Below are 12,384 nucleotides of genomic sequence, written 5' to 3'. Positions count from 1 at the left end.
TGATTTTAATTATAAACTGTTCACAAAATATGTTCTTAGCCAATTATTATTTGATATCACAGATCATTTTATTTTTCACTAAATATTTTCATTTTTCCAGACTTACTATATATTATGAATATTTTTTAATATTATAATAAATTCTAAATTCAACAAGAATTGCTAAATGCTCTGCGTAACGAATTTCACACTATTGAAAAATGCGAGGCTCTGCGATTTGTTCGTTGGTGATGCAATAGACTTAGAGCATTGTTAATCAAAGGGCGGTTCTAACATATTTTTATGTATTTTGATGTTTTTGTATCATTTTATGTTACGAAGTATACGCTCATTAATTTGTCGTTATTAGTTTATTCAGTGTAGTAGAGTCAGTAAAGTATATCCATAACTCCCTTTTCATTCATTTCAATATGAGAGAGTTAGTAAATTGCATAATCAGTGAAACGTTACTTAGAAAATATTCAAAACAAAATTAATAAAATTGCTATTAATTATCATTATATCAAATATGTTTACATTTAGAAATTTTTTTAATGTTTATATTTATTATTAATTTTTTTTTTTCTGAATTATATTAAATAAATTTTATCTTCACAAAACAAAATTAACATTACACTTAATTTATTTTACGTTTGGGGCTTATGGATTCTTTCCTTCTTCAAGAACTAACCAACAAAGATTTTTTATAATCACACTCTTCTTTTATGTACACAATAATAAATTGAAAAAAATCATCTTTTGCCTTTAAATTAATTTTTTAATCAAGCTTTTACTCTTGAATAACATTAATATAAATAATAAACAAGTAAGTAATATAAATAATAATTGCTATTGAAAAGAATGTAAAAATATGTAATTAAAACAAATTGCAATGACATAATATTAGTTCATAAATCACGTATAAAATTGTTTCGGCAGCAACTGCTATATATTCAGGTATATGCGTAGGGTCCTTTTACGAAGGCCAAAGGACGAAAAGAAAGAGACATCGTACACGAAGCAACCATATGTTCACCATATGCATACATGTATAGCATACACCATATATAACATGCAATTTCAGAATGTTATTATTCTAAATGAATAAATATAAAACGTGTAAATTTATAAATATAAATCGATATATTACTAGTAGATATAACAGATTTAAATAATATTAATACATACCAAACCAGAAAAAACAAATTTAAGCAAGTCTTGTGGATAACCAAACCGAAGTTTTGTTTTTTTTTCATCAAACATTTTGTTTAAAATTGTATTTTTTTCTCGCTGTACTGTTATTTAAGTTTGTTATATATTCTACTACTATACTTTTGTACTACTACAATCTTGTATAATTTTGCTTTAGAATTTGCTAACTTACTGAATGATGACATACATACAATGTCAAAACATACATATTATATAGTTAAAATATTTATTGATTTTTTTAACGTCCCGTTGGGTAGTTATAGTAATGGAACGAAAATCGAAATCGATATTCGAAATCGAAAATGAAAATTTTTCATATCTTCACGTTTAATAATGGATTTTTTGGCACTAATTGATGATTTAAAATTGATTAGTTTCTTGACCAATGTAAATGTTATTTATTTCCCAAGTTCGATAATAAATAAAAAATAAATGTGAATATAATATTTACAATTTACATTGAATTCATATAAAATTTATATCAAACTGTTAATTACGATCGAGCTGATCAGTGATTAGCTATGTATTAGCTAAGATATTATCAATGAGTTAAATTCTGTTTTTTATATGAATTAAATAATATTTTTAAATGTGGATTAAATAATAATTTTGAATTTGGAGTAAGTATTGTTTATTTATATTAATCTAATATTTAATTTAGCTTTAATCATGATTTTGGTGCTAATTAATTATTTAAAGTTAATTTTTTTCGTAACCCTTATAAAGACCACATATTTCCCAAGTTCGATAATACTAAAGGAACGAATCGTGGTTGCCCAGAAAAAAAATGCATAACCCCCACATTTAAAATTTATATTGAATTTATAAGAAAAATGTATCAAACTATTAATTGCGATCGAGCATATGACTTTTTAAAAGCTTTAATCATGATTTTGGTGCTAATTAATTATTTAAAGTTAATTTTTTTTCGTAACCCTTATAAAGACCACATATTTCCCAAGTTCGATAATACTAAAGAAACGAATCGTGGTTGCCCAGAAAAAAAATTCATAACCCCCACATTTAAAATTTATATTGAATTTATAAGAAAAATGTATCAAACTGTTAATTGCGATCGAGCATATGACTTTTTAAAAGCTTTAATCATGATTTTGGTGCTAATTAATTATTTAAAGCTAATTCTTTTCGTAATCCTTATAAAGACCACATATTTCCCAAGTTCGATAAAACTAAAGAAACGAATCGTGGTTGCCCAGAAAAAAAATGCATAACCCCCACATTTAAAATTTATTTTGAATTTATAAGAAAAATGTATCAAACTATTAATTGCGATCGAGCATATGACTTTTTAAAAGCTTTAATCATGATTTTGGTGCTAATTAATTATTTAAAGTTAATTTTTTCGTAACCTTTATAAAGACCACATATTTCCCAAGTTCGACAATACTAAAGAAACGAATCGTGGTTGCCCAGAAGAAAAATGCATAACCCCACATTTAAAATTTTTATTGAATTTATAAGAAAAATGTATCAAACTATTAATTGCGATCGAGCATATGACTTTTTAAAAGCTTTAATCATGATTTTGGTGCTAATTAATTATTTAAAGTTAATTTTTTTCGTGACCTTTATAAATACCATGTATTTCCCAAGTTCGATAATACTGGAAAAACGAATCTTGGACGCCCAGAAAAAACTACGATTATGCCCTCATTTAAAAATTATGTATTATTCGTGTAAATATAAAATTAGAGGTGTAAATCAGATGGGAAACATGTTTTTTATTTGTAATAAACCATATAAAACAGTTCTCCCATGAATTTTCCAAATTTTCCATAATTTAGAAAACAAATATTGTCCGGCCCATCCAAATACAAGATTCGAATATTGCGCCACGATCTTTTAGCCCTCTAGCCACGATACATTTCTACTAGGGTACATGAATTTTTTCTAAGGTATGCCAAAATATTCAGAAACTTCTGAAACGTAAAGATATACAAAAATTTTCATTTTCGATTTTTTTGCGATTACTATACCTTGCCCTACGGGAAGTTAATAATAAATGTGCTAATTATAAAATATTTTTTAAAGTTCAAAGTCATGCTTGCTTTAGTTTAAAGGAGTAGAGAAAAAAACTTTTTGTAAAAAGGTTGCAAAGCTCTGCTTCAATCTGGCGTTTGCTAACATTACTCACCGTATGACTAGTACAACACTTGGTCAACACTAATTCTAATTTATCATAAACATAAACGTCATACAAACCAAACATGCTTAATATTTATTATTGCAATATTTAAATAAAAACATGTGCAGGTTACACATCTCTCAGCCTTTTTATCTTATTGATAGATACCCTTTGAGAGTTTGTTTATTTAGGACTAACACATTCGGCAAGATTCAATTTGCTGATTTTAAATTAAGCCTTGATGTTTTTTTATCTCGATTTGCACATTTCAAATTCCAACAGATAAAACTTTTTTTAAGAAACATGGTAATAATGATGCATATCTTTACGCCATGAGTGTTGAAAATATTATTAATTTTCAAGATAAAAAATTTCGATCTGTAGATAAATAGATGGACGGATTTATAAGTGATGTAATATTTTGAGCTTTGGAATATAAAAATCTGATATGCATAAATATAGAGATAAATATAGAAGTCAGAGACAAACTTCAGTAATCAAAAATTCTAGTATTTAGGTTGAAAAAATATTGCCACTTGATCGGTTGATAAGTCAACATTGTTTCTTAATGAGAACAAAATTTACATCTTATTTTTATTAATTAAGTGATTTCATTTACTGTAATCATTAAAATATCATTATAAAGTATCTATCGAATGGATAATCAGCTATTGATTTGTTTTCCCAACATGTCATTATTTTATTGCAATGTATTTTCTACAACTATTGAATAAACTACTATATTGAATAATTTGCATCATTGTCCCGAAAGGCTATTTGTTAACAAAATCATACTTAGATCATTATTTTCAAGTAAAAGTAATATTACTACTGCTTGATGTTAGGTTGTCTAAGGCGGGAATTGAACCTGACATGTTGAGGTTGCAAGGCATAAGCTTTTTTCATAAATTGTTACAATTATATGCGCTAGTACTCAATATATTTATTAGCTTTCATCATTCTTACCGATAGAATCACATTTTTAAATAAAATTTTTTTATTTTTTTTTTAAAGGACTTACAATCTGGCAGTTTTTGAAAGAATGAGTTACCGATTTGAATGATTAGAAAACATTCGGCTTGTGTTGACGGTGTGAAAAAACAATTAGTTTTTGGCAAAGACAAAAAAAGTTTTGGTTTGAAAAGAAAAAATCTTAATTTCCTAATTTTCTTTAAACATCGAAAATGATTCGGATTTTAATTTTAAATCTAGCTAAAAGTCTAAAGCTTACTTATATACTTGAAATAAATAATTCTAACTTTGCTATTCAGTTTAATTCTAGGCTATCTTACACAAATTATATGGGTGGTTAAGTACATTGTTAACCCACTGCAACACATGCCACATATAAATGTTTCTGGGGCATATTGATAGCCATTGCAAGTACCAGCTTAATCTGAAAAAGTTTTTAAGTTGAATCAGCAAATTTGCGTATTAAAATTTTTATGTATTATTAACGAGCTTTTTATCATTTTGTCAATTTTTTAATTACGAAGCAAGATGAAAAATTATTCGATTACTAAAATGACTATTACGAAATAGAGGTTTGTGGTAGGAGCCTGAGAATTTAGTTCTTCTTTAGATACGAACTATAAAAAGTTAAACCTAATAAAAAAAATTGGTCCAAAAATAAAAAATCTTAAGGGCGGCCAACTCTTTCCCACTTTGTGGTACAAAAAATAGATGTTGATCGATTTGAGTCATAGTGAACGTGATCAAGAAATTTCATAAAAAATTATATGTATATACTAGATAGCCCGACAGGCGTTGTCCTGTACCCACGCCTACAATTCAAAAGTTCCATTTTTTTAATATCCTATCCTATACTTTTGATATCCTATTTGATGTCTTGCCTTTGCGATTCATTTATGGTCTTAACATAAGCATTATAAGAAATTCAGAAAAATAATATAGTATCTACGGTAAGAGAACAATATCAGACTTGATTTTACCACACAACATAATTCCTTCAATAATTTAGTCTATAATTTTTAATAATTTCGTATGATATATTAGTTGCCTTTTAGCATTTATAATTTTTAAAGTACATGTTTCTTACTAATAATTATTGAACATTATTGTTTATGTTTAAATCTTAGGTGAATTAATTTGTAAAATCTAGTTCATATGAGTACTCTTCAATCTAAGATCAACTTGCTAAATATTCCATATCCAATGCCAAATTTTTGACACATGACACAAAATTCTAAATCATTATTTTAATAAGTGAAAATATTTCTTTGTATTGTTTAATAATTTAGTAAAGTAAACCAAAATGCGACATGCATAAGTTTAACAAATAACGTATATGCAATTTTGAACTTATTGCGTTATTTATTAAAATAAATTATTTAATTTCATCTGCCAAATATATACTGTTGACTGTATCTATATTGTTTCAATTTCTGGCATATCTCATCTGCTTTTCGGCAATAATAGTGTAGACATTACATTTTTCTTGAATATTATATTCTAATATTATCTAAGCTCATAATTTTAGCTAAATTCAAATTTTAAGTGAATTTTTCAAATTGTTCAAATGTTTTCAATATCAAACAATGATAAGTGGTTTTTTGTAATTTTTGCCATTTATTTCTACAATCATACTATAGTTTTATCGCTCATTAAATCTTAAAAATTCCCTTCGACAAACTCTAAAATGAATTATTAAAATCCAAATAACCGTTTAGGAGAAGTATCAAATCGTACACCCGTTCAGAAGAATTTTATATATATATATATATATATATATATACAGGGCCGGTCCTGCCTTGCATGCGATGCATGCAAAAAATGCGGGCGCACGCCTTAGGGGGCGCCAAAACGAGTTTCGGAAATTAAATTTATAATATAATATTTATATTTTTTTATATAAAATCTAGAATTATTTATATAAAATCTAGAATTATTTATATAAAATTTAGTATACATAATAAATTATAATAAACAATCTAACTTAATTAGGGATACGAAGACACAAAAAGCATTTATTCACATTTATTTTGCAATGTGATATCAGTAGAAACAAAATAATTAACCGATTAATAACTTTGGAAATTAGTAAATAACAGCTCTGTTCATTGCTTAATCTACTTATTCAATTTTTTCTTTGTTTGAAGTTACCGTGGAATCGAAAAAGAAATTATCTAGTGTTCAATCTCATAAGCTCAAACCTGCGAAAGGTTAAATTAATTATTGGGCATTATTGACGAAAAATTGCGAGCTGATTTAATTAAAACGGAACTTGTTAATAAATATAAACAAATTATAATCGGGAAAAAAAAAATGGGTTTCGCTTCTGATGAATTTTAAATGTTGAAGACATGCGTGGTTAGGGTTATGAAAATGGAGCAAATATGAAAAATGAAAGCCAATTTTAAGAAATAATGAAGCTACTATATGTTTCGTCGTAAATTGACCAAGAAAATCTTTAATTACCAAGTTATAATTATCATCATTTTCTGTAGATTTAACAAATGTTGTAATAAATGCATCGCAAATATACTTCGTCTCATAGGTCGTGAATTGACCAAGAAAATCTTTAATTTTCAAGTCATAATTGTCATCGTTTTCTGCAAATTTAACAAATAATGAAGCTACTGTCTCGAAAATATACTTCGTCTCATAAGTCGTGAATTGAACAATTCGTTAATAATCAAATTATAATTATCATCTTTATCTCCAATCATAGGTCGTGTATTGACCAAGAAAATCTTCAATAATCAAGTTATAATTGCTATCGTTTGCTTCAGTTTTAACAAAAAATGAGGTACTACCTCGAAAACATACTTTGTCTCATGGGTCATGAATTGATCAAGAAAATTTTTAATAATCAAGTACTTAGGAACAAAAATCGTTAAGCTTTTTTTATACATAATTTAATTATTAACTATGCAGAAATAATACAGATACAAATATAATTTGTTTGTTTCAGTACAGTTAAGAGAATATGTAATTTCTTTGCATATTTTACTAATTTAGGACAATACTTTAAAAATAGGTCAAAAGTTTAACTTTAAAACAACAATCTGATACTTTGAATCTGATTGGAAAGTAAAACTGAATACAATTCGGCTCTTACGATACCGATAAGAAGAAGTTTACGATGCAATTTTGGATATTGTAAATAATGAAAAAATAAATTAAAATAAAATTTAATTTAAAACATAAAATACAAAGGTTATGTTTATAAAGTGAAGACTATTCTTCTTTTGCTCTTTTGGCGAGATTTGCTCTATAGAATAAATCGCATAATAAATAAGTTAAATGTTTCAAAAACAAAATATTAATATTACACCTACGTTAGATTTGAGAATTTAAAAATATTTGATTATGATCAACCCGCGAATCGTCTCGATTTTCTAAATAAATTTAAAATCTATGTATTTTATGCGCTTTTACATTATATCTAAATTATTGTGTACTAAATCCACAATGATTAAAAATTTATTTAAAAAAATAAAGTAATGTAATGTAAGTAAATGTAAAAGAAAATTTTAATGAAAAACTGATAAAACAGTTGAAATTATTGGGGGGGGGGGCGCTAGAACAAATCTTGCATGCGGGCGCTGAGGACCCCAGGACCGGCCCTGTATATATATATATATATATATATATATATATAATATGTGTTTAATTTATGTGTCTGTATATATATTTGTATAAGATTTGACCATATTTTCGAATTCTAAACACGAAAGTCGAATTTAGAGGCTATTATTTCCGTTGTTATCGCAGACAAACAATTTGGATTCGGTGATAATTGCTTAGGCAAACCGTGAAAGTTAAAATACTTGGTTACCAATTTCTAGCTGACAAATAACGAAATAACATTAAAACGCCATTGTATTTTTATTTTTAACCAGCAGCCGTTGGGTAATTGGATAAATATTATTCTTCGTTGCGTATTTTATTCGACAAAATATAGAAATTTTTGACATTGTGATTTGTTCTCGTGGGTATGCATTTCTTTCACCTGTGAAACCTGATCATGAACAGCTTTTCACTTGTATTGTAAATTTAATGAAATATGAAATAATAAATTCAAATTTTATGTTCCTTTGATGTAAAAAGTTTTGTTATATTTGATTAATTATAATGCCCTACAATAAATTGTAGGGGTCTGCAGGTTACTTTTTGGTTCATTTTGTAGAGTTCATATGCTAAATCGTAAGATCTAGTAATGTAGGTTATGTTCATTGTACTTATTTTACACAAATATTTAGATACAATTAATTAAAAATAATTTCAATGTTTCGCAACAATTCATTTATTTGTCTAATAGTAAGAGATTTTAGAAATTATTTTATATTCAATATCTTTTGTGCCTTATAAATTACATGGTATGGGGTAGGCTACAAGTATTATGCATTTAGAGCAGCATTTAGTTAAACTCTTACCTTGATTTTAGACTTAGCTTTTAATTGTGCGAAGTCTCATTTGCCCTTTCTCTTTTCATAGAACGCAAATGTGTCTGTGGTGTTTTGAAGTAATTGTTCGTCTCAATATCTCTTTAACATTGTCCTGTAGAGCACTAAATCGCGGGCATACGAAGAACATGTGCTCAGCATCTTCGATTTCGCCCAAACAATATGGGAAATCCAGCGAGATATCGTGCTTGAAGCGATGTAGTTAGGCTCGAAAACAGCCGTGCCCAAACAGCATTTGCGTAGTGTAATATTTCACTTCTCCATGTTTTCGATTTAGCCAGACTCTGATGTTTGGAATGAAACGTTGCGTCCATCTGCCCTTCACTGCGAAATCCCACTGTTGATGTTGCCGACATCGGTCAATGCTATTGATGTTATTGATGTCTTCGATGATAATTTACCCGTCTTTCTTCTGCTAAGACTAAGAGAGACAGATTTCCTGAAATGACGCACACAGCTTCTTCCGATATTGTGCGAAATGCGCAAGCAACCCTTAAAGCACTCAGACGATATATAGGTCCTGCCAGTCTCCTCGATTTTTTGAGTTTTGAGAACAACATCCTTTAAGGAGATACAATATGTAACCACCGAAGTAACGACTGATGATAGTAATATCCTTCCAGTTTGTTTTGGCCTCCAACATTAGGCATCAATCTAGCAAGTCTCGTTCTAACGGCTTAGGACTAACGTTTTCCACCTGTTGATTAAAATTCAATCGAGCATCAAGTATTACGCCAAGGTAACAGATGTGAGGTTTTGGCGTGATCTCTAGATTTCCAATCTTCAGCATGATGGTCTCTATTGTCTTTCTACTCGTGATAAGAACAGCTTCACTTCTTTGTTGTGCTATTTGGATATTTCATTGTTCCCATCCAGCGATTAATTTTTCTAAAGGTTATGTCAAATAGACTTACGATCTCATCAATTTGTTTGGAGACAACTACTATGGCTACATCGTCGATATTCTACTAGTTTCACACATGCTGGAATCTCAAGTCTCAAAAGGTCATCATACATAATTTTCCACAGCAAAGGGCCTAGAACAGAGCCCTGCGGAACACCTTCTGTTAAATTATATTTTTCTCTACCATAGCGTAAATTGTACATTAGAATTCTGTCTGTAAAGTAGCTTGCGACTATATTGAAAAAAGGTTATTGGCACGTTCTTGTCACGGAGTGCATTCATAATGAAATTCTAGTTTGCAGAATTGATAGCATATTTGATATCCAATGTAGCTACTTCTTCGCACCCCATCTGGTTCCAGCAATCGTTTTCTTGGCGGTGTTATCTACCAAGTTTATAGCATCGATTGTTGATTGCCTTTTGCGAAAACCATAGTGATTATCTGCTAGGAGTGGGTCAACTACTCCATCTATTCTTTGGTGAATTATTCTTTCAAAAATTTTACTCGCTGTATCCAGCATGCATATCGGACGGTAGGATTCTTTCTTTGGGAAGAAACACTAATCTTTGCTGTTTCCATTTTCGTGGAAACCCCCCTTCTTTTAGACATGTATTATAGGCATTAAGAAATATTGTCGGAGATATCATAATTGATGTTTTTAAGGTTATATTAGGAATTCCATCTAATCCCGGCGCCTTACGATTTCCAACCCGATGACAAGCTTTCATCAGTTCTTGCAGTATTATAGGTGGAATATTATTCAGTTCTACATGTGTTATCTGGTAGTTTAAATTAGGTTGTCGTGGGAACAGTTGGTGGAGGCATTGGCTGCCGAAACATTACAATCTTATTAGGCCTTCCCCATGGGTTTTCATCGACTTCATCCAGAAGTTTTTCCCAGCACCTAACTTTACTATCTTTGATAGCTTTATTTAGTTGGCGACGTGTCTGTTTGTATTCCACTACCAGTTGGGCAGAATTTGTGAGACTATAACATCGCTGAGAAATCATTCTTTTCTTATGACACTATTTACGAAGCTGGCTGATTTCTTCATTCCGCTAGTGCTTTAATTGTCTTTGATTTATGTCATGCTTACGAGTCATATTGATATCACAGGCTTTGGTTATTCTCGCCATCAGCTCTTTAGTATGCTCATCTGCATTCTGAAATAATAGGTTTGCAATTTAAGGCTACTCTCATGGCGCTTTCATCAAAAGATTTCATTTTCCACTCAATGGCATTAAATATTTTTACATGTTTTCTAATGTTTCTATTCGTTGGTATTTCCCAGATGATTACACTGTGTGCGTGTGTATGTGTATGAATGTTTGGATACAATTTTTCGTCCACGATTTCTGGCGCAGGGATTAACCGATTTGAATGATTCAAAAAACATTTGATTCCTATTGATGAGAAGATGTGCTGATTAGTTTTTGACGAAGGCAGCTCCAGTGGTTTCAAAGATAAGGGTGCCTAAAACGGTAATTCGGTTTTTGAGAGAACGGAGCGCTCGATTAGAATGATTCAAAGAACATTCTGCTTGTATTAACGCAATGAAGAATTGACTAAATTTTTGGAAAGGCAGTTCCAGCGGTTTCGGAGATACAAAGAAAAAAGTGAAAAAATGATATTTGGCGCTCAAAAATGATCATTAGTCATATGTTAATAAAATTATCAGATATTTTATAGTTGTAAAAAATGAGTACTAATTTTGTTACGTAGTTGTTACGTAGAGTAATTATTAATATTTTTTATTGATTGTTGATAATATTTATTTCTTAAATGGTTAATTACGGTACGGGAAGTTCCAGCAATTAGCTTTAAGAAGGCACACAGGCTATCCACAACCTAAATTTGTTTTTGTACATTCTGAAAAATCCCAAAATTATTTATGATATTAAAATTACAATAAATTTCGATGTTTGTTGCTATATGTTAATATATAAATAAAAGTTTATTTATATATCTACAATTTTTTAAATATTTAAGTGCGTATAAAATAATTGGAGGTACTGGGATTTGAACCCAGGACTTTCCGCATGCGAAGCGGACACTCTACCCCTGAGTTACACCCCCTTTGGAATAAAATACTATTTTCGCATTTAAATTTCCAAAATGTGTCAAAAAAATGAATGCAATGCTATATCGATATTAATATTTAAGCATATGCATGATTTTGTTTTTGAAATAAGTCATCCGACATAAAAACACAAAAAAAAAATCATAAAAATTTTGCTATCAACAAACTAAAATTTACCGGTATCAGTTCTCGAACGAACAGCTTTATCGAAAAGTTTCCTACTTCTGACTGTTAAAATTAAGAAGAAAGAAAAAAAAATGTCAGACAAAAACGGACGCCCTTCAAGCGAAGAATCGGCACGTCCATCTGCAATATCTAATATATTTGGCGAACCTCAGACGGAATCGGCACGCAGTTCATATGACGGCCAAAGCGAGATTGGCCGCACTTTTAGGGGGTTTCGGCAGTTTCGGCCTCACGCAGGCATCCAAGAGCGCCGAAACGGACAAAAGCGCCAGAAAAACAGAATGCCAGAAGAAAGCTGAAATCGAGGATGGCGAAACTGAACAAAAAGAGGCCTCACCGGTTCGAAATCGAATAGAAGGACCTACAAGAATAAGCAGAAATCCCATAACCGGTGACATCAAATATTTTTAACTTATAACCTAAATAAATTAACTGTAATAAAGACT

The 12,384-nt window shown here is 29.6% G+C and overlaps 1 non-coding gene across 1 annotated transcript; it reads right to left on the bottom strand.

Moving 5' to 3' along the window:
• Positions 1-11,676: 11,676 nt before the first annotated feature.
• Trnaa-cgc lies at positions 11,677-11,748 on the bottom strand. Its single transcript has one exon. It is a non-coding gene; the product is annotated as a tRNA-Ala (tRNA).
• Positions 11,749-12,384: the final 636 nt, after the last annotated feature.

Source organism: Ctenocephalides felis, unplaced genomic scaffold (genome assembly GCF_003426905.1).
Source record: "Ctenocephalides felis isolate EL2017-DRISC unplaced genomic scaffold, ASM342690v1 CF-g0.4_SCAFFOLD_01886, whole genome shotgun sequence".
In the NCBI taxonomy this organism is placed as follows: Eukaryota; Metazoa; Arthropoda; class Insecta; order Siphonaptera; family Pulicidae; genus Ctenocephalides; species Ctenocephalides felis.
Note: the sequence above shows the minus strand (reverse complement) of the source record. Positions and strands in the feature narration are given on the sequence as shown.